This window comes from Geotrypetes seraphini, chromosome 2 (genome assembly GCF_902459505.1).
Source record: "Geotrypetes seraphini chromosome 2, aGeoSer1.1, whole genome shotgun sequence".
Classification (NCBI taxonomy): domain Eukaryota; kingdom Metazoa; phylum Chordata; class Amphibia; order Gymnophiona; family Dermophiidae; genus Geotrypetes; species Geotrypetes seraphini.
Genome location: NC_047085.1, coordinates 98,196,285 through 98,215,470, shown reverse-complemented (window position 1 = coordinate 98,215,470; position 19,186 = coordinate 98,196,285). Strand labels below are relative to the sequence as shown.

At 41.2% G+C, this 19,186-nt stretch overlaps 1 protein-coding gene and 1 long non-coding RNA gene across 4 annotated transcripts in view; one reads left to right on the top strand and one right to left on the bottom strand.

Moving 5' to 3' along the window:
• The window catches only part of KCNB2 (potassium voltage-gated channel subfamily B member 2), a 498,244-nt gene that overhangs the window by 401,133 nt on the left and 77,925 nt on the right, over positions 1-19,186 (top strand). The gene's annotated exons all lie outside the window — the stretch shown is intronic.
• The window catches only part of LOC117356017, a 34,340-nt gene that overhangs the window by 4,241 nt on the left and 10,913 nt on the right, over positions 1-19,186 (bottom strand). Inside the window, exons 2-3 of the long non-coding RNA XR_004538513.1 lie at positions 16,987-17,080; positions 14,799-14,934 (exon numbers count right to left, since the gene is read on the bottom strand). This is a non-coding gene — a long non-coding RNA (uncharacterized LOC117356017). The remainder of the gene's footprint in view (positions 1-14,798; positions 14,935-16,986; positions 17,081-19,186) is intronic.

Below are 19,186 nucleotides of genomic sequence, written 5' to 3'. Positions count from 1 at the left end.
AAAACAGCAATTAGGGAGGCCAAACTTCGTGTGGAGGAAACTCTAGCAAAGAACATTAAGAAGGGGGACAAATCCTTCTTCAGGTATATTAGTGATAGGAAAAAGAACACAGACGGGATAGTACGCCTTATCAAACGGGATGGGAATTACGTGGAAGCAGATTCAGATAAAGCCGAACTACTGAACGAATACTTCTGCTCTGTCTTCACTTGCGAGGCACCAGGACACGGTCCTCAGTTAGAGGCTAAGTCAAATGCGAACGACCCGTTTCAGAATTTTGAGTTTACACCAGGTGAAGTTTACAGTGAGCTGTCAAGACTAAAGGTAAATAAGGCCATGGGACCAGACAATCTGCACCCAAGAGTGCTCAAGGAGTTGTGCGATGTCCTGGCGATACCGCTAGCTGCACTCTTCAATCTCTCCCTAAGCACGGGGAGAGTACCCTTGGACTGGAAAACAGCCAACGTCATTCCTCTACACAAAAAGGGTTGCAGGGCAGAGGCTGCGAATTACAGGCCGGTGAGTCTCACATCAATAGTGTGTAAACTCATGGAAACTTTACTTAAACGCAAATTAGACACGATCCTGTCTGAGGGAAATCTACGGGATCCCAATCAACATGGATTCACCGGGGGTAGGTCCTGCCAATCTAATCTCATCAGCTTCTTTGACTGGGTGACAAGGAAGCTAGACTTGGGAGAGTCTATGGACATCGTGTACCTGGATTTCAGTAAAGCATTTGATAGCGTCCCACACCGCAGGCTGTTGAGCAAAATGAAATCGATGGGGTTAGGAGAAACACTAACTACTTGGGTCAATGATTGGCTAAGCGGAAGACTACAAAGGGTAATGGTAAACGGTACCCTCTCTAAAACATCGGAGGTGACCAGCGGAGTGCCGCAGGGTTCAGTCCTGGGCCCACTCCTTTTCAACATATTTATAGGGGATCTGACTCAGGGGCTTCATGGTAAAATAACATTATTCGCCGACGACGCTAAACTATGCAATATAGTAAGGGAATGTACTTTACAGGATAGTATGGCACAGGACCTGCTTACATTGGAAAGATGGTCCTCGACCTGGCAGTTGGGCTTTAACGCTGGGAAATGTAAGGTTATGCACCTCGGTAGCGGTAATCCATGCAGAAATTACACCTTGAATGGAGAAACTTTAACTTGTACTTCGGCGGAACGAGACCTAGGAGTAATCATCAGTGCAGACATGAAAACTGCCAATCAAGTGGAGAAGGCTTCATCTAAAGCAAGGCAGATGATGGGATGTATCAGTAGAAGCTTTGTCAGCAAGAAGCCTGAAGTCATAATGCCATTGTACAGAACCATGGTGAGGCCTCATCTGGAATACTGTGTACAATTCTGGAGGCCACATTACCGTAAAGATGTGCTTAGAATCGAATCGGTTCAATGGATGGCCACCAGGAGGATCTCGGGGCTAAAGGGTCTCTCGTACGAGGAGAGACTAAACAAACTACAGCTCTACACTCTAGAAGAACGTAGGGAGAGAGGAGACATGATTGAGACATTTAAATACATCACGGGATGTATCGAGGTGGAAGATGATATCTTCTTTCTCAGGGGACCCTCTGCCACTAGAGGGCATGCGCTCAAACTCAGAGGCGGGAAATTTCATAGCGACATCAGGAAGTATTTCTTCACAGAAAGAGTGGTTGACCGTTGGAATGAGCTTCCAGCGCAGGTGATCGAGGCCAGCAGCGTGCTGGACTTTAAGAATAAATGGGATACCTATGTGGGATCCCTACGAGGGTCGAACTGGAATATCGGTCGCTAGGTATAGACTTAAGAGGATGGGTCAGTAGGGTGGGCAGACTTGATGGGCTATAGCCCTTTTCTGCCGTCATCTTCTATGTTTCTATGTTTCTATGACGGTTGGACCTAAAGGAATGGGATGGGAAGAGAGGGTTGCTGCATGTGAAGAGAAGGGATGGGAAGGGGAAATTGCTGCAAGTGAAAGGAAGGGGGATTGCTGCACATGAAGGGACGGGATGGGAATTTGAAATGTTGCATCTGAAGGGAAAAGAAGGAGAAGGTAAAATGCACATGAAGGAAAGTGATGAAAAGGGGGAAGGCTGCACAGGGATAGAGGAGAAAAGAGATGGAATACTAGATATATTTGAGAAGGAGACCAAAAAAATGGAAGAAAACTGAACATGACAGATCAGTGCTAAACATAGACATAGGGTGAGAAGTGAAGAAGTGAAGAGGTGAGAAAAGAAATAGCACATAGGCAGGAGGCTCCGGAAACAGCGCAAAGCAGAACCAGAGACTGGGAACAAGATGGTTAGAAAAATAAAATCACCAGACAAGAAAGGTAGGAAGAAAGATTTTATTTTCAGTTTAGTAACTGAATTACGTCAGTGTTGAGAATTTGTCAGCTTTATTTTGCACTGTACAGGAGGACATGCATTTCTTTCTATTTCTGTGAGTCTGCTATCCCTGGTTGCAGCTTACGTCTCCAATTTTACTTTCTACTTGCATGTTTTTGTGGCCCTGTTTTGTGTCAGGTGAGAGTCATGTTCTGCATCTGCAATGTTGTAAAGAATTCTGCTAGAGTCTGTAGGAATCCATAACAGTCAGCTTGTTCTAGTTTCCCAGTTAAAGATATATTGGTACTCTACAGCCCAGTGTAATATTTATAGCATTATTTATGTATTTAAGTATTTTATCCACTGCTTATAGTCTACGTAATTTACATTCAGGTATTCAAGTACAGTATTTCTTCCTGTCTGTCCCTGTGAGCTTGCAAACTGACTAACGTACCTGGGGCTATGGAATGTTAAGTGACTTGCCCAGGGTCAAAGGGAACAGTTCTGGGCTTTTGAACCTACAACCTCAGGGTGCCGAGGCTGCAGCCCTAACCACTCCTATAGGGCAAAAAAGGCGAACAGAATGCTGGGAATGATAAAGAAGGGGATCACGAACAGATCGGAGAAGGTTATCATGCCGCTGTACCGGGCCATGGTGCGCCCTCACCTGGAGTACTTCGTCCAGCACTGGTCGCTGTACATGAAGAAGGACACGGTACTACTCGAAAGGATCCAGAGAAGAGCGACCAAAATGGTTAAGGGGCTGGAGGAGTTGCTGTACAGTGAGAGATTAGAGAAACTGGGCCTCTTCTCCCTTGAAAAGAGGAGACTGAGAGGGGACATGATCAAAACATTCAAGATAATGAAGGGAATAGACTTAGTAGATAAAGACAGGTTGTACACCCTCTCCAAGGTAGAGAGAACGAGAGGGAACTCTCTAAAGTTAAAAGGGGATAGATTTCATACAAACGTAAGAAAGTTCTTCTTCACCCAGAGAGTGGTGGAAAACTGGAACGCTCTTCCGGAGGCTGTTATAGGGGAAAACAGCCTCCAGGAATTCAAGACAAAATTAAACAAGTTCCTTTGACCTAAGGGATGCCGCGGGAGCGGACTGCTGGGCACGATGGACCACTGGTCTGACCCAGCATCAACAATTCTTATGTTCTTAATGGTCTCTACATTTGATAGAGTCACCACACAAACAAAAACCCATCTACTTTAAACAGTGTCTAGAAGAGAAAGGAGTGTTTGCTGTTCCTGAGGTGATAATAACAACTTGAGTATTTTTTGCGTGGCAAGTTGTAAGGGGGAAAGCTTCATTGTTGGGGAATATGAAGTTTGTAATACAGAACTGTAGCTTCAGATCTGATCAATTCAGTAGGTAATCCAAATTCCACACCTACATAGAAGAATTTGTTGAATAATACAGTTATAATGGTGGTTTTACTGGGTAGTTAAACTGGTTGGGAGGGGAGAGGGATTCTTTCATATATAAAAGACTAACTGTTATGTATCTCTCCTTGTAATTAATTTTCTTACATATCTAGGGTGGATGGGTAGGGGGAGGGAATGTATTTTGATTAATAAAATTAATTCATTATAATATTGTAATTCCATATGTATTCATCTATTAATTATGGGGAGGGGAAAAAATAATTGTTTTATGTATTAATTGTGTATCTAAAGTGCCTTATTTGTAGTGTTTATGTTTAAATTAATTGATTGGCACTGTTAAAGTTTAAAAATTATTAAAGATTTTAAAAAAAATAAAAAATAAAATATATATATATATATATAGAGAGAGAGAGAAGACTATAAGGGGCATTTTCGATAGGACATATAAGTCTGAGGTTGGAGGTTTGGGGCAGGACGTCCACAAGCCCAGGAGAAAAAATATCCATTATCAAAGCTGCTAGACGTCTATCTTTTATTTTTGAAAATGACCTATGTATAAGTTTTGGTCCTTAAGACGTCTATCTTTTTTTGGACATTTTCAAAAATAAAAACGTCCCCATAAAAACGCCAAAAGTAAATTTTGTAGACATACCCAACTGCCCTGTCTGATCGTGGAAGAGGAATTCCCATCAGGTGAGCCAGTTTCAGGGATTCCTGCCAGCTCAGCTGATGGGGATTCCCCCTGCCAGGATCAGCTAAGCCACGGAGACTTACACCTCTGCCCCCGACATCCCCCAACATTTCTGCTCCCCTACTAGCCACCAGAAAAATCCCCAGTATGTGCTGAGGAAAGCTGAGGATGGGAGGGTTTTTGTTGGGGGAGTTAGGCATTTGATTGGAGGCCTAATAGTTAGAGCAGCAGACTGAGATCTCAGGGAACTTCCCACTGAAGCTCCGTGTAACCCTGGCAAGTCACTTAGCCCTCAATTGCCCCAGGTACAAAAACTTAGATTGTGAGCCCACTAGAGACAAAAAAAACGTACTTGCATATAATGTGGAGTAGCATAATCAAAAGGGATGTCTAAGTCCGTTTACATCCATCTCGCAAGTCATCCAAAATAAAAAAAAAGCTTAAGACACATTTTCGAAAGATACGTCCAACTTTTTTTTAGTTTCGAAAATCGTCTAATTATACGTCCTGCCGATCTGATCATCCAAGCCACTAAATCGTCCATCTTTATACCACATTTTCATCCAACTTTCCGTCCAAGTCCAAAACGCCTAGAACAAGCCCTGTTGGACGTGGGAGGTGTCTGCAAAGTGATGGACTGCACACCCAGTCATGCCACCTAAATAGTGGGGTACCTTACAGGGCACTGCTGTGAACTTCACAAAAAGGGTGCCATGGCTTCTCCCTACAACTCCCTTATAAATTACAATGAGCCCCCCAAACCACCTCCAGAATCTCCTAGACCCACTTATCTACCACCCCACAGCCCTTATGGCTGCAGGAGCCACTTATATGCAAGGGTTTTGGGGGTGAATAGGGCAATGCACGTGTTTAAGTATCAATGCAGTGATTACAGGGGCTTATGGGCATGGGTCCTCCTCTCTATGGGTCCCTAACCCACCCCCAAGATGACTTAAGCTGCCTCTGTGCTGGATGACTAGGCTTTCCTATGCCAGGCGGCCAGGTGACGATGGTCTGGAGGCGGAATTTTAAAGTTGTGAATAAAATTTTTATGGGGGGGGGTCGTTGATCACTGGGGTAGTGTGTGGGGGTTTGTTTTGTGTGTTTTCAGTGTTTATGTGGGTTTTTATGACTTAGACTAAGTCTAAGCCGACCCACTTCCCAGCCCAACTCCCGCCCTCGACACTCCTCTCGAAATGCCCCGTTTAGTTTTGGTCATTTAGTGGCACTATGAAGGCCTAGGTCATTTAGAAATATGTCCAAGACCCGTTTTTATTATCGGCACTTGGACGCTTTTGAGAAATGTTCGTCCAAGTGCCGACTTAGGCCAGTTTTTGGACATTTTTCTCTTTAGATTATGAGCCCCATACTGTATAGTTTCTTTATTTTCTTTATTTTTATTTTCTTTATTTTAAGTTTCTTTATTTTTGGTATACTGTTTGTCTATAATGTAAACTGTTTATACAGGTATCTAAATGGATTACAATAATATGTAGTAAAAATTAAAAGAAGAATAAAAACTTATCTAAACTAAAAAAAAACCACCCCAACACTGCATTTGTCTAATAGTGTTATACAAATGATTAGTAGTAGTAGCATTGTGAGCTGAACAAAGGGGTAGAGATCAGATTAGGGGCAGGTTGTTTGTGACACCATCACCCCATTTATTAGATGGAAGAGTTTGGTCTTTCTGTCTTTGTGTGACTGTTGCTGGAAACATACAATGTTTCCAGCTGCATAAACAGAAAATACAATTTGTTGTCTGTTTTCTTAACCCATAATAGGACATTACCTCCTATCCTATGACTTTCAAATTTTCTCAGGAGTCTTTCATAAGGTACTTTGTCAAATGCCTTTTGAAAATCCAATTTCACAATATTTATTTATTTTGTCGAATTTCTAGCCCGTCCTCCCAGAACAGCCCAGAACGGGTTACAAGTTTATATAATAATAATAATAACTTTATTCTTATATACCGCCAACAAACACAGTAGAAGGTTTTAGCAACAAGATTACAACTTCATATACAGTAGATAGACAGAATAACCACTCAAAAGGATGAAGAGCAGTAGTAGAAATTCCTATGTACATGTTTTGGGTACTGGGCACAGTAACATAGCAAACGATGGGCAACAAAGATAGAAATTTACATATAGGACATTCAGAACAGCAGATTAAAGGGAAGAATAGCAGCAGAGGGATAATTCTTATTAATTGTATGGGAAGGATAATACAAGATTTGGGGGCTAAGCACAAGTAGCATGGCACCCGATAGGCCCTATAAGTAAAGCAGCTAGAATTACAATACATTTGAAGTAAAGGACAGATTTTGGCATTTATGGTTTGGGTACATGTAGTAGGGAGATAAGATCTTAATTAGTTTTGTACCGAGTGTGCACCTCAAGACTTAGTTCTGCCTGTAAATCAAGTGGAGTGCTGAGGTAGAAATAGAGGTTAGGGGTGTGTTGCAAGAGTCAGGTAAAAAGGTGGGTTTTTACTGCTTTCCTATACAGTCTGCCTTGGCACTATTTGGATAGTGCTACTCATAGGAGCCAGCTCTGTGGATGCTTGAGCACTCCCAATATTGAGCAAACTCCTTCATTATGTACAGAGAGGTATTTTCCATTGGGTTTAGCATAGGAGGGACCTTAAGCAACCTGGGCCAATCAGAGCTTTAGGCCCCTCGCTGGCACATTCCAAGATGCACCGGGAAGGGGAAAGCCCCTCATTTTGGAAGAGGTAGGCCTGCCAGCCAGAGCAGGTATGTGTCCCTCTGGCTGGACTTCCTGCATAAGGTAAGGAGGGGCACAGGGGGGTTATTGGGGGCACAGGGGGGGGGTTGGGTGATGGCAGGAGAGAGTGGGCGTCTCTCCCACTGCAGGGGAATGTGAGTAGAGTTGAGGGCATGGGGGAGTTGTTGGGGGGTTGGATGATGGCAGGAGATATTGGGCATCTCTCCCACTGTGGGGGGGGGGGGGGTAGTAGTGTTAGGTGATTGTGCAACGCAGCAGGAGAGAGTGGGCATCTCTCCTGCCAATCTTCAATTTGAGGTTTGTTTGTTTTTTAAAATTTTAATTTGCAGGGGGGGGGGGGTCTGAGCTATCAAACCTTACTTTCCTGTCAGTGCCTGAGCCAATCAGCACTCAGACACTGATCGGAAAGTACGACTATGACAGCTCAGACCTATCGGCACATTTTGACTGTAGATGTGGCACAACGAGGTTAGGGAATCGCTCGGTGATGATAGAGAATTGCTCGGAGTGCTCATCTTAATACCAATGACCTCGATGTACTACATTTGCATGGCAGTATCGAGACTGCTAGAAAACTCATAAAAGACCACGGTAAGCCGTTTTGATAATCCACCGCTAAAGAGCCAACGCTGGCATGAGCAGCAGCTTGGAGTTGCTGCTCGTGCCAGGAACGTTAAAGAGGTATGGAGGAAGGAAAGAGGCGTGCGGCAGGAGGAGGTGGGAAAGGAGCAGAAGGGTTGGGGGTGGCAGAGAAGAGGGCAGGGTGCCAAAGCCCCGGGGCACCTCTCATCTTCGCTACACTATTCGTCTCAGCTCAGATCTCAAACCCCACTATTTATGAAATCTCAAATCACTAGACAAATTCCCCTCCAGCAAACACAATTATTCAAAACCCTGTAGCCAATTGCTGTATGTGTTGCAAGTAAAGTGAGCATTGGGTTTGTAATGGAGGAAAAGCCTCAGAATCCCGTTGGACAGGAAATCCTCACCCAACTTGAAAGGGCAAATAACCTCATCGGCTGAAAAATCGCCATACCTCCAGTCAGACGCAGGTAATGGTTAATGTGCAACACAAAAAGGGAGACCCAATGATCCATAGTAAAAACAATCCAAAGATAAAAACAACAGGCTGAGGTTAACAACTAGTGCTGCTCCCTTTTTCTTTTCGGTTTTTTTATTTCAATGTATATGAATCCCCTTTTCCCGAGGGGTTTTCCTTAATCTTGCTTCTTTTTATCAGATTGTGGACTGTATATGATAACTATTACATTGTTCTATTTCTTGGTGCTTAGTTTGTATAGCTAAGTGATGTTATACTTTTGTATTTCCTTTTACATCTATGTACTTGGATGTATTGAAATGAAAGAACCCCCCCCCCCAAAAAAAAAAAAAAAAACCAATAGGCTGTGGATGTGGATGTTCTGAAAGATGATTTTTATTCGCTCATCACAACAAAAATACAAATAAAAGTCTGAATAAATAATACACGTATGATTGTCCGTATGTCCTGTATGTCCGTATTAGACTCAAAGGCACCCAACTCATATAACTTCTTAAAGAAAAAGGCAATAGTAATTCACAGCCTCAATATATAAGGGATTACAAACCTTATATACTTAAACCTTTTTCAATTGCAAAATCTCTCACATGATCCTCAGCGAGGCCACCTCCCCACTCAATAAATCTTCATAGTAGGTGGCTTTACACCTCCTCTCGTCATCGGATCCTTATATTTTCTTAATTTCTTAAACTTTTTTTGTGCTTGTATTCTTTATAATTTTTTTTATATAATTTAATGTTTAAATACTTAAATAGTTCATAAATAGTGCCTAAAATAAATTTACTTAGCTTTAGATCAGCTCAATTTCTGGTCTCAGTTCATAGAATGGGGGGATAACCGACATGTTTCACCCATGTGTCCTGATACGATTTTTTCAAGGTTATCTCTCCCAATAAATATCACTCCATTCCGAACAGACCATTCTCCTCTCCAGAAATGTGATGAGGAGAGGAGGTGTAAAGCCACCTACTATGAAGATTTATTGAGTGGGGCGGTGGCTTCGCTGAGGATCATGTGAGAGATTTTGCAATTGAAAAAGGTTTAAGTATATAAGGTTTGTAATCCCTTATATATTGAGGCTGTATGTCCGTATGTCATATGTGTATTACTAATTCAGACTTTTATTTGTATTTTTATTGTGAAGAGCGAATAAAAATCATCTTTCAGGACATCCACGTCCACAGGTAATTGGTTAATTGCAGGTAATGGTTAATTGCAGTGATTACATATGCACTAATTGAATGTGATAGTTAAATGCAGGCCATTAAAACAAGTCAGTTAGATTACAGTCTAATGCACTGTTCTAATGCATAATGCCTTGAATAATTTGGTAATTTTAAGCCAGTACACTTATCTTTATTTCCAGCCCGACAATGGTAGAGCAAACAGCTGGTCCTCCTACACCACTGGTCCTCCCATGCCAACGATGGCCTACCGTTTCGCCTCCAGCTGCTTCAGGGTTCTATCAGGAGTGGACTTCTAAGCGGCACTCTCCGTACTCAATGTTTGCCCATCCAGCTATATTAACCGCTCTTACCACATCCTCTGGCAACATATTCCAGAGCTTAACTATTCTCTGAGTGAAAAAAAAAAATATCCTCCTAGTCTTTGTAAATCTTGATGTAGTGTTTAGATTGTAAGCTCTTTCAAACAGGGACCGTCTTCTTTGCGTCTTTCTACAGCACTGCGTACATCTGGTAGTGCTATAGAAATAATTAATAGTAGTAGTAATAGTTTAAAAAAAAAATCAAATCGATCCACATATACCCGTTCTACACCACTCAGGATATTGTAGACTTCAATCATATCTCCCCTCGGCTGTCTCTTTTCCAAGCTGAAGAGCCCTAACCTCTTTAGTCTTTCCTCATACGAGAGGAGTTCCATCCCCTTTATCATCATGGTCGCTCTTCTTTGAACATTTTATAGTTCCGCTATATCTTTTTTGAGATGAGACCAGAACTGAATGCAGTACTCAAGGTGAGGTCGCACCATGGAGTGATACAGAGGTATTATAACATTCTTAGCCTTGTTATCATCCCTTTTCTAATAATTTCTAGCTGCTTTTTTGGCTGCTGCTGCTCACTGGGTGGAAGGTTTCAGTGTATTGTCCACGATGACACCCAGATCTTTTTCTTGAGTGCTGATCCCCAAGGTGGACCCTAGCATCCAGTAACCATGATTTGGATTATTCTTCCCAATGTGCATCATTTTGCACTTGTCCACATTTAATTTAATCTGCCATTTAGATGCCCAGTCTTCCAATTTCTTAAGGTCTTACTGCAGTTTTTCATAGTCCGCATGCATTTTAACAACTTTGAACAGTTTAGTGTCATCTGCAAATTTAATTACCTCACTCGTAGTTCCAATTTCCAGATCATTTATAAATAAGTTAAATAGCACCAGTCCCAGTACAGATCCCTGTGGCACACCACTATTTACCCTCCTCCATTGAGAAAAATGGCTATTTAACCCTATCCTTTGTTTTCTATCTGATAACCAATTCTTATTCTTCATTTAAACATTGTCTCCTATCCCATGACTCTAATTTTCTCAGGAGCCTCTCATGAGGAACTTTATCAGAAGCTTTCGGGAAATCTAGATACACTACATCAGCCAGCTAACCTTTATCCACATGTTTATTCACAACTTCAAAAAAGTCAAGCAAATTGGTAAGGCAAGACCTTCCTCAGCTGAACCCATGCATTGCTGACTGTCTGAAAGATTCTCTTTTAGTTATAAGAGCTTCCTTCACCTCACTCATTAACGACGCCAGTTGCTGTTTGGTCTTTCTTCCTCCATTTTTTAATACATGGAATATATCTAGTCTGAGCTTCCAAATTGGTATTTTTGAATTAAACCAAAAGTCCAACAGGATGAAAACCCACAGGTACAAACAGCAAAGAAGATAGTGGAAATGGACAATGAGCACTCCACAAGAGCCAGCAGTATGAAGAAATGTCTTATTTATTTCAATCTGGGACATACAGTAACATGGACCCTAACATCCACACCTGGAATTTCTACCCATAGGAATTTGAAGATGTGTTTTTGCTCCTGTAGAATTTTCAGTCCATTCGATTCAAGACCCTCCTTAACATATAACACTACGCCTCCACCAATTCAATGTACCCTATCACTGTGATATAGCTTGTACCCCAGTATGACAGTGTATACCACTGGTTATCTTCCTTCCACCAGGTCTCAGAGATGCCTATTATATCTACCTTTTCATTTAGTGCAATATATTCTAACTCTCCCATCTTGTTTCCTAGGCTTCTGGCATTTGCATAGACATTTCAAATAATGTTTGCCATATCTATTTACAATTTGCTCAGCAGTTGGCATGGATAATTTGCAATCTTTAAAATTAGCCTGCTCTGTATTTAAGGAAACCTGGTCTATCATGTACTTTTGAGCGACTATAGACCTTCCCCCAGTTTCTAGTTTAAAAGCTGTTCTATCTCCTTTTTTAATGTGGATGCCAGCAACCTGGTTCTACCCTGATTAAGATGGAGCCCATCTTTGCGGAATAGACTCCCCTTTCTCCAGTATGTCACCCAGTTCATAACAAATTTAAAACCCTCCTCTCTGCATCACTGCCTCATCCACGCATTGAGACTCCAGATCTCTGCCCATCTCATGGGTCCTGCATGTGGAACAGGAAGCTTTTCTGAAAATGCAACCCTGGAGGTTTTGAATTTAACTTCCTACCTAGGAACCTAAATTTGGCTTCTAGAACCGCCCTACCACATTTCCCTATGTCATTCATACCCACATGTACCAAGACAGCAGACTCCTCCCCAGCACTGTCTAAAACCTCCTCCCCAGCACTTATTTAGGTGACAGATGAGGTCCGCCATCTTTGCACCAAACATGCAAATGACTAAGCAATCCTCACATCCACCAGCCACCCAGCTATCTATATACCTAATGATCGAATATCCCATTATAATGGTCATACTAACTCTTCCTTCCTGGGCAGAAGCCCCTGGAGATACATCCTCAGAGAGATCTTCCAAGACCTAAAATTATGAATTCAAATGTCTTAGTATTTTCTCTAATTATTAGGATTCTCTAAGGCTGTGAGCACGATGGCATGATCTTTATTTCCTGAATGTTAGATTCTAAATACAGCAACTGCTATGAACGTGGCCATACAATGAAAGTGGTTTCCTTAGCAACAGTAACCACATGAACACTTTCCAAGTGGAGCTTTCCTCCATCCTAACAATAAAGGAACTTCCCTTTCACATCTGATTTGCACGTCAGTGCATATAAAACTAAATATCTGCTCTGACACATAACTACTATAAAAATACATATGTACTATATAAGGCAGTGCTGTAACACTTGTTCCATAATTTGTAGCACTCTAAAATAAGAATATGTAGAAGTTAGGAACTTGGAAGGTCATGGGAAATCACTGTAGAAGCCTTATGTCAATTCTCCATGTAAATTGCTGCATTTTCATATGCAGATTGCACACGTGTAAAATGCTGATTTTAGAATACAGTTATTTCCTTGTGGAATTATCCTGAGCAGGACAGGATTAATTTGTCAAGGGCCCCTTGGCACACAAATACACTGGGCCCCCTGCCCCACCCCATCCCACCATGTGCCTAGGCGGAAACAGGAAGCTGCGTCAGAGGGAAGCTTTGGGCAAGCAGCACCGCTTGCACAATTATAGTTCCTGTTGCCTTTCTTACCCACATTGCTTGCTTGTCTTACTTTCCGTCGATGGGGGGAGGGGGGGCGAATTGCCGATCGGGGGGGCCCGCGTTGCCAATCGATGCTGGAGGGGCCCATTGCGTTTGGAAAAAACAATGTTGATGCCCTCCTTCATCGGGCCCCCCTGACCATTTTGGGCATTGGGAAGGTGCCTACTTGGCCTATTGGTTAATCCTGCCCTGATCTTGAGTACCTAAATTTATACTCAAAAAGGGAACAATATTAAAAAAAAATAAATAAAAGAAACAGCCCCTAAATTTATATAAGTTAGTCTCCTAAATTTGTGCCCTGTTTTCATCTGGAAATTCATCTTAATTTAGGAGCTTATAAATTATACATATAAATTTTAGACTGACACATTAATTCAATTTTTATTTGTAAGTTTTTGGTCTGTTGGTTTTGAGGGGGTTTTTTTTTGGGGGGGGTTGTCTTGTTATTCATAATCCATGGGCAGTCATAAAACATGAAGTATAATTTACAGGCATGGACACTGACAAGGAATCAACAGATATGTGATACACTGTCAGCTAGAGTGAAGACAGATTCAGATCAGAGGAGCACGATCACGTGCAACCATGAATCACAGCTAGAAGGAAAATTCAGGAGATGGACAAGGACCAAGGAATATGAGAAAGCATAGGTGCAACAGTTATCACAAGTACCGCAGTTAATAATCCTGTGCTGGTCTAACCTAGAAGCAGGGCATAGAAATGTCTGCTTTCTGAGCTGGACCCAGCAAGAGTCAATCATACAAGCTGGGACTAGAATCATTAGGATAGATCCATCTACAGCACCTCAATCGCATAAGGGGCTGAAATCTAAAACATAGGCTAAGTCGCAGGCCAAATTTTTTATTAAGATACTTAGGGGGTCCTTTTGTTAAGGTACGCTAACCAATTTAGCACGCGCTAAATGTGCACCTTAATAAAAGGACCCCTTAGTCTTAGTAGAAGTATAGAGTTACAACCTCTCCAACCCCACGCTGGCTCTATGATGTAAACAAAATAAATAAAAAAGACTTTCCTCTCTCTTTTAGGTCCTAGTTCACGCTTGTTGCAAGCTGCAAGTTAAGTTTGCTAAGTCTTTCTCAAAGCTTGTTTTGACGTATGCCCAGTAAACAATTTGTTCAACTCCAGTGGTTTTTCACAACATAAAAATGTGTATGAGATGATATAACGTTTTGTTTACTCTCCATGCGATGATTGGGCTGTGAGGTGTTTTTTTCTGGGGTTCGCCCCAGTTTTCCCCTCCATGATTCTGAGCAAGTTTTTGTGAACTCAGTTATATCATTCATATAGTTCTTTGATAAGATCTATAGAATGATTTTTCTTTATTACAACATTAGCACCAGCTCTAGCAGGATACACATTTCAAATCTGACATATTGTAATCACAAAACAGAAAATAAAATTATTTTTTCTAGCTTTTGTTGTCTGGCCATTATTCAAATCATGTTGGTCCCAGGCTTATGTACTTACATGCCATTTTTTTTTTTAGATCTATAAAGCACTATTTAATTTCCTATTGAATGATTGAGAACTTTCCTTAAGTTTTACTTATTCAAGTGTAATACTTGTATGATTTTGGTAAAATGCAAATAAAGTTAAAAACAATGCTGTTCATGAAGATATAGAGTTAACTATAGAAGGACATGTAAAAAGTTGAAAGATAAATGCTTCACTGTTGAGTCTCTTTTCCCTCTTCTGCAGCAATGAGAACATTCAAGAACTCTACTGAATTTGATTGACCATAAGCAAATGTAAATTGCCACTAAATAAGTCATAATTGGCGTTAGATTACACTTGGCAGCGAGTAGTTTTATTTCCTTACCTGTATTTCATGCCTGTTCTGTGGGCTCACAATTCTTCCAGGTAGGTTTGCGCCACATCATCTGTAGGTCTTTGCAGTATTATAAAAAAAAGGGGAGGAAAAGGGATAAAAACAAAACTAGAGGCAGAAAATAGTGCTAAGGAGAGGAAAAAAGAAGAGAGAAGAAATAGAAAAAGAGGAGGAAAAACAGGATTACACTTCATAGGCATAATCCAAGGTATATTTCTCACACAAGACATATAGTTTCCCTATTTAAGCTTGTTTGCCCAGAAGACATACAACAACTGAGGGATTTAATATACCAACTGATTCCCCTCTTAGGTGTATCTCTGTCTTGACTGCTTTTGTATATCACAGACAGCCTTAATGTTAATCAAGTTAGGTTACTCCTTATGTGAATCTGGTCAGTTACATGGTCCATCTACTAACAATGCTCTGGAACAACTCCAAACAAAGTGTATTTTTCATGGCAGTAACGTGACTAAGGCCAGCATTAGAAGGTAGCAAACAGGGCAACTACTTTAGCCCCCCCCCCCCCCATGACATATCAGACCCCAAATTCGATTCAAGCTTAAGAAGGCATAGCCTGAAAGTGGGTTTTGAAGTCTCTACCTCATTTTCTGCCCTGGGCTTCTGCATGTCTAACATGTGCCCTGGCAGTGATGTATCTCAGTCTATTTGCCTGATCCCCAGCACAGAATGTCTGCTCACGTACTGTAAAATCCCAGGTGAATGCTTCCCTATGACTTCTAGTCAGAGACCCTTTGCAACAACTATGTTACTCTCTTGACAGCTTTTAAACTCTCTGACAATGCTCAAAGGCTGTAAAATAATTCAATTTCCTATCTCATTTCATGGTTTAATAACTATTCTCAGCATTTCAGCTTTACATTTCCTCCTGAATCCATATTATAGCCCTGAATCTCTGCTTTTTTTGGGCTTAATTCATTCCTTGCCTCTCTCTCTCTCTCTGTCTTCCCTGCAAACAATTTGGGTTTCTCTTCCATTTAGGACCATACTGCTTAATTAGCTCCAGGTGCGTAATTATCTTCACCTGTCTTCTAAGCCCTTACTTCTCTCTTATTAAATTGCTTGTTTCTGGCATGAGCTCACTTCCTGTCAGTTTTGGATCTCAGGAACTACTGCTCTCAGCATTCCCAGGAACTAGCTTTCTTTCAGAGCTCTTCTGAGCAGTGTTGCCAGGTCTGCAGTTTTCTCGCCCAGTTGGGCTGCTTTCAAAAGCTGGTTGTGGGAAATTTTGAGCAGGTGCAGGCTGTGTACTTTTTGGACTGGTTTATGGGAGAAAACTATTTTACAAGGGGTCCTTTACTCGCTAGAACCTGCAGGGTAGAAGCAGATGAGAGATCTGTGGTATTGTACTTTCTGTGCACATCGAGAGCTCTGAACCTTTTAAGTTGGGTTACCAGATGTCCGGGAAAACCCGGCCATGTCCCCTTTTTTAGAGGACTATCTGGATGCCTGGATGGACTTTCCAAAACCCAGTAGTTTATCGGGGTTTTAGAAAGCCCTGACCTCCCGGCCGCATCTGGAGATCCTCTGAGCATGCATGGACGGCGTCGCACGCAGTGAAAGGGTTAATCAGTATGAAAAACTTCACATTCAAGGCCCAACCTTCTCCTTCCTATCCTTTGCAGACCCAGTCCCCTTCCTTCCACAAAATCCTCATCCTCCCCTAAAAGACAGCACCCTTAAACACACATCTCTTCCTCCTAATTTCCACCCTGGAATGGCAAAAAAAAAACTCTTGATGGTATCCTTCTTACCCCTGTTTGTCTCCTTTTTTACTCTTCTCCTATAGGTCTGAGAGTCCTCTCAGTGAACAATCTCAGATCTTACCACCATTCCAAAGGTACTTTCTATTTTCAGTAGCAGGAGAGACTGAAGAACCTAACACCAAAATCAGAATGATGCCACTCACCAGCACATCACTATATATCAAGCCATTCGGTAAATAACTTATTTACTAAAGTCTTAATGTGAACATTAAGGCAGCCACTAACACTTTATGAAGCCAACGACAAACCATAGGATCTAAGCATATGCTAATTAGCATAATACGATCCAAATTAAAGTATAATGAGCAGGCACAATTATACCCTTTTCACTAAGTCATACACAAATTAGCAACTGTATACCTAAATGCCTAGATTTATCATCCAATTCTTACCATGCATTGGGCACTGATTGCGCATTCTATCATAGCCACTTGTTCACTGAAGGCTGTTGAAGAAAATGGAGAAGTCTTGTTGCAGCAGGAAATGCTAATGAAACGAAAGAGATGACAGACTAAGAACGCAATATGCAGTGCTATAGCAGCATCCAACTTTTAAACACAAATTATTTTCTGCGATACTGACAACGTACAGATTCAGAGAGATAGGGAATACAGTAGAGGTGGACCAGACAAATTCCAGCACATGGGTTTTATTTAAAAAAGACCCAATGCACATCTGCATTTTGGTGCAGAAACGCTTGTCTCCATAGTCAACAACAATTCACTGTAAACAGGTATAGATGCATATAATATTTATACAGATTAACTGCAGAAAGAAGGGCAAGCTGCATTCTAAATAGTGAGGCTTGGATTCTTTAAATGGCGCCAGCGCCTAACATAGGGCTCCTTTTACTAAACAGCGCTAGAGGTTTTTAGTGCAGGCTGACAAGGTAAATACTCCAATGTTCATAGAATTCCTATGAATGTCAGAGCACTTACCTCACTGGTGTGCGCTAAAAACCTCTAGCGCCGTTTAGTAAAACCCAGCATTAAGCCAAAAATGCCGTTTAAAAAAAAGAAAAAAGCATTTAAAAGAAAAATGCAGGTTCCTAAAAAAATTGGCATTGGAATCAGACCTAAGGAGGCGCTTTACAACGCCCAAGGCCACTTAGCATGGCTAATGCCGGAAGTGGCATTAGAAGTTGTAAAGCGCTTCTGTAGGTGCAATTCATGTAAAAGGTAGGCGCCAGAAATCTAGGCTTTGAAAACCCTGACCTACACTTCCAGAGCCTATCTTTAAATATCAATTCAATAAATAGCACTGTTGCGTAATTGAAACACAATTGGCGGCCTTTAAGCAGCTACTGCCAACAGTGCTGTTTATAGAATCCAGGCCTGAGTCTATTTAGCACACAGCGTAATTACCAATGACGCAATGAAGATTATTAACTAACACTGGGAGGAGTGGAGGAAAATTACCCAAAAAGATACGCACATTCCACTATATTATAAAACAAAAAAAATGCCACCTCGCTTAAAGAAGGCAAAAGAAAAGGCCTCAGTTTACAGTGATACTTTTATAGTATGACTCTACTCAACCCACATCATTGGCATAAAAACTTTCACCTCTATATTGCAGAGAAAAAAATGTAAAGTTCAATGTGTTGTTGAGCAGAGGTTTAAACTAACAGGGCCAATGATCGTTTCGTGGTTTAACAGCACTTCCTCAGGGTCTCATAAACCTTCAAACATGAACGCAGAAGCAATCTCTTCCTCTGCTTTTCCTCTCCTCTTCCTCTGAGTTGTGTTTAAAGGTTTATGAGGCCCTGAGGAAGTGGTGTTAGACCACGAAACGATCATTGGCCCTGTTAGTTTAAACCTCTGCTCAATAACACATAGAACTTTACTTTTTTTTTTCCCTTCAATATAAAGGTTGAAAATTTTTTATGCCGATGATGTGGGTTGAGTAGAGTCATAATATAAAAGACTCACTGTAAACTGAAGCTTTTTCTTTCATCTTCTTTAAGCGTGGTGGCATTTTTTGCTTTATATAGCAGAGTATATGCATCTTTTTGGACAATGAAGATTATTACACAAGCAGCAAAAAGCAGCAGGTCAGGAGAGAAACAAAGATGGAATAGAGAGGCAACATGTGTCCTCTGACTTCAGTATTCTGTTTTAACAATAAATTTTAAGAAACTGTACTTAAATAAAAATCTGAGTCTTTTTTCAATGCTTTATGAATCAACAATAAGATTTTTAAAAACTAAACTAAACTAAACCTTAAGTTTATATACCGCATCATCTCCACGGAAGTAGAGCTCGGCACGGTTTACAAGAACTTAAAAATGAGAAAGGGTAGGAAAAGGTTTACATAAGTTTATAAATCGAGTGGAAAAGTAAGGGAAAAGAAATTACACGTTAGAGAAGAGCCAGGTTTTTAGTTGCTTGCGGAATAAATGGAGGGAGTTCAGGTTCCACAGCGGGATAGTAAGGTCATTCCAGAGACCTGTGATTTTGAAAAGAAGTGATTTTCCCAGTTTACCTGCGTGGAGAATACCATGTAGGGAGGGGAAGGATAGTTTTAATTTATGGGCGGTCCTGGTGGAGTCAGGGCACGAGGAGTTAAAAGAAAGTGGGATTAGGGAAGGAA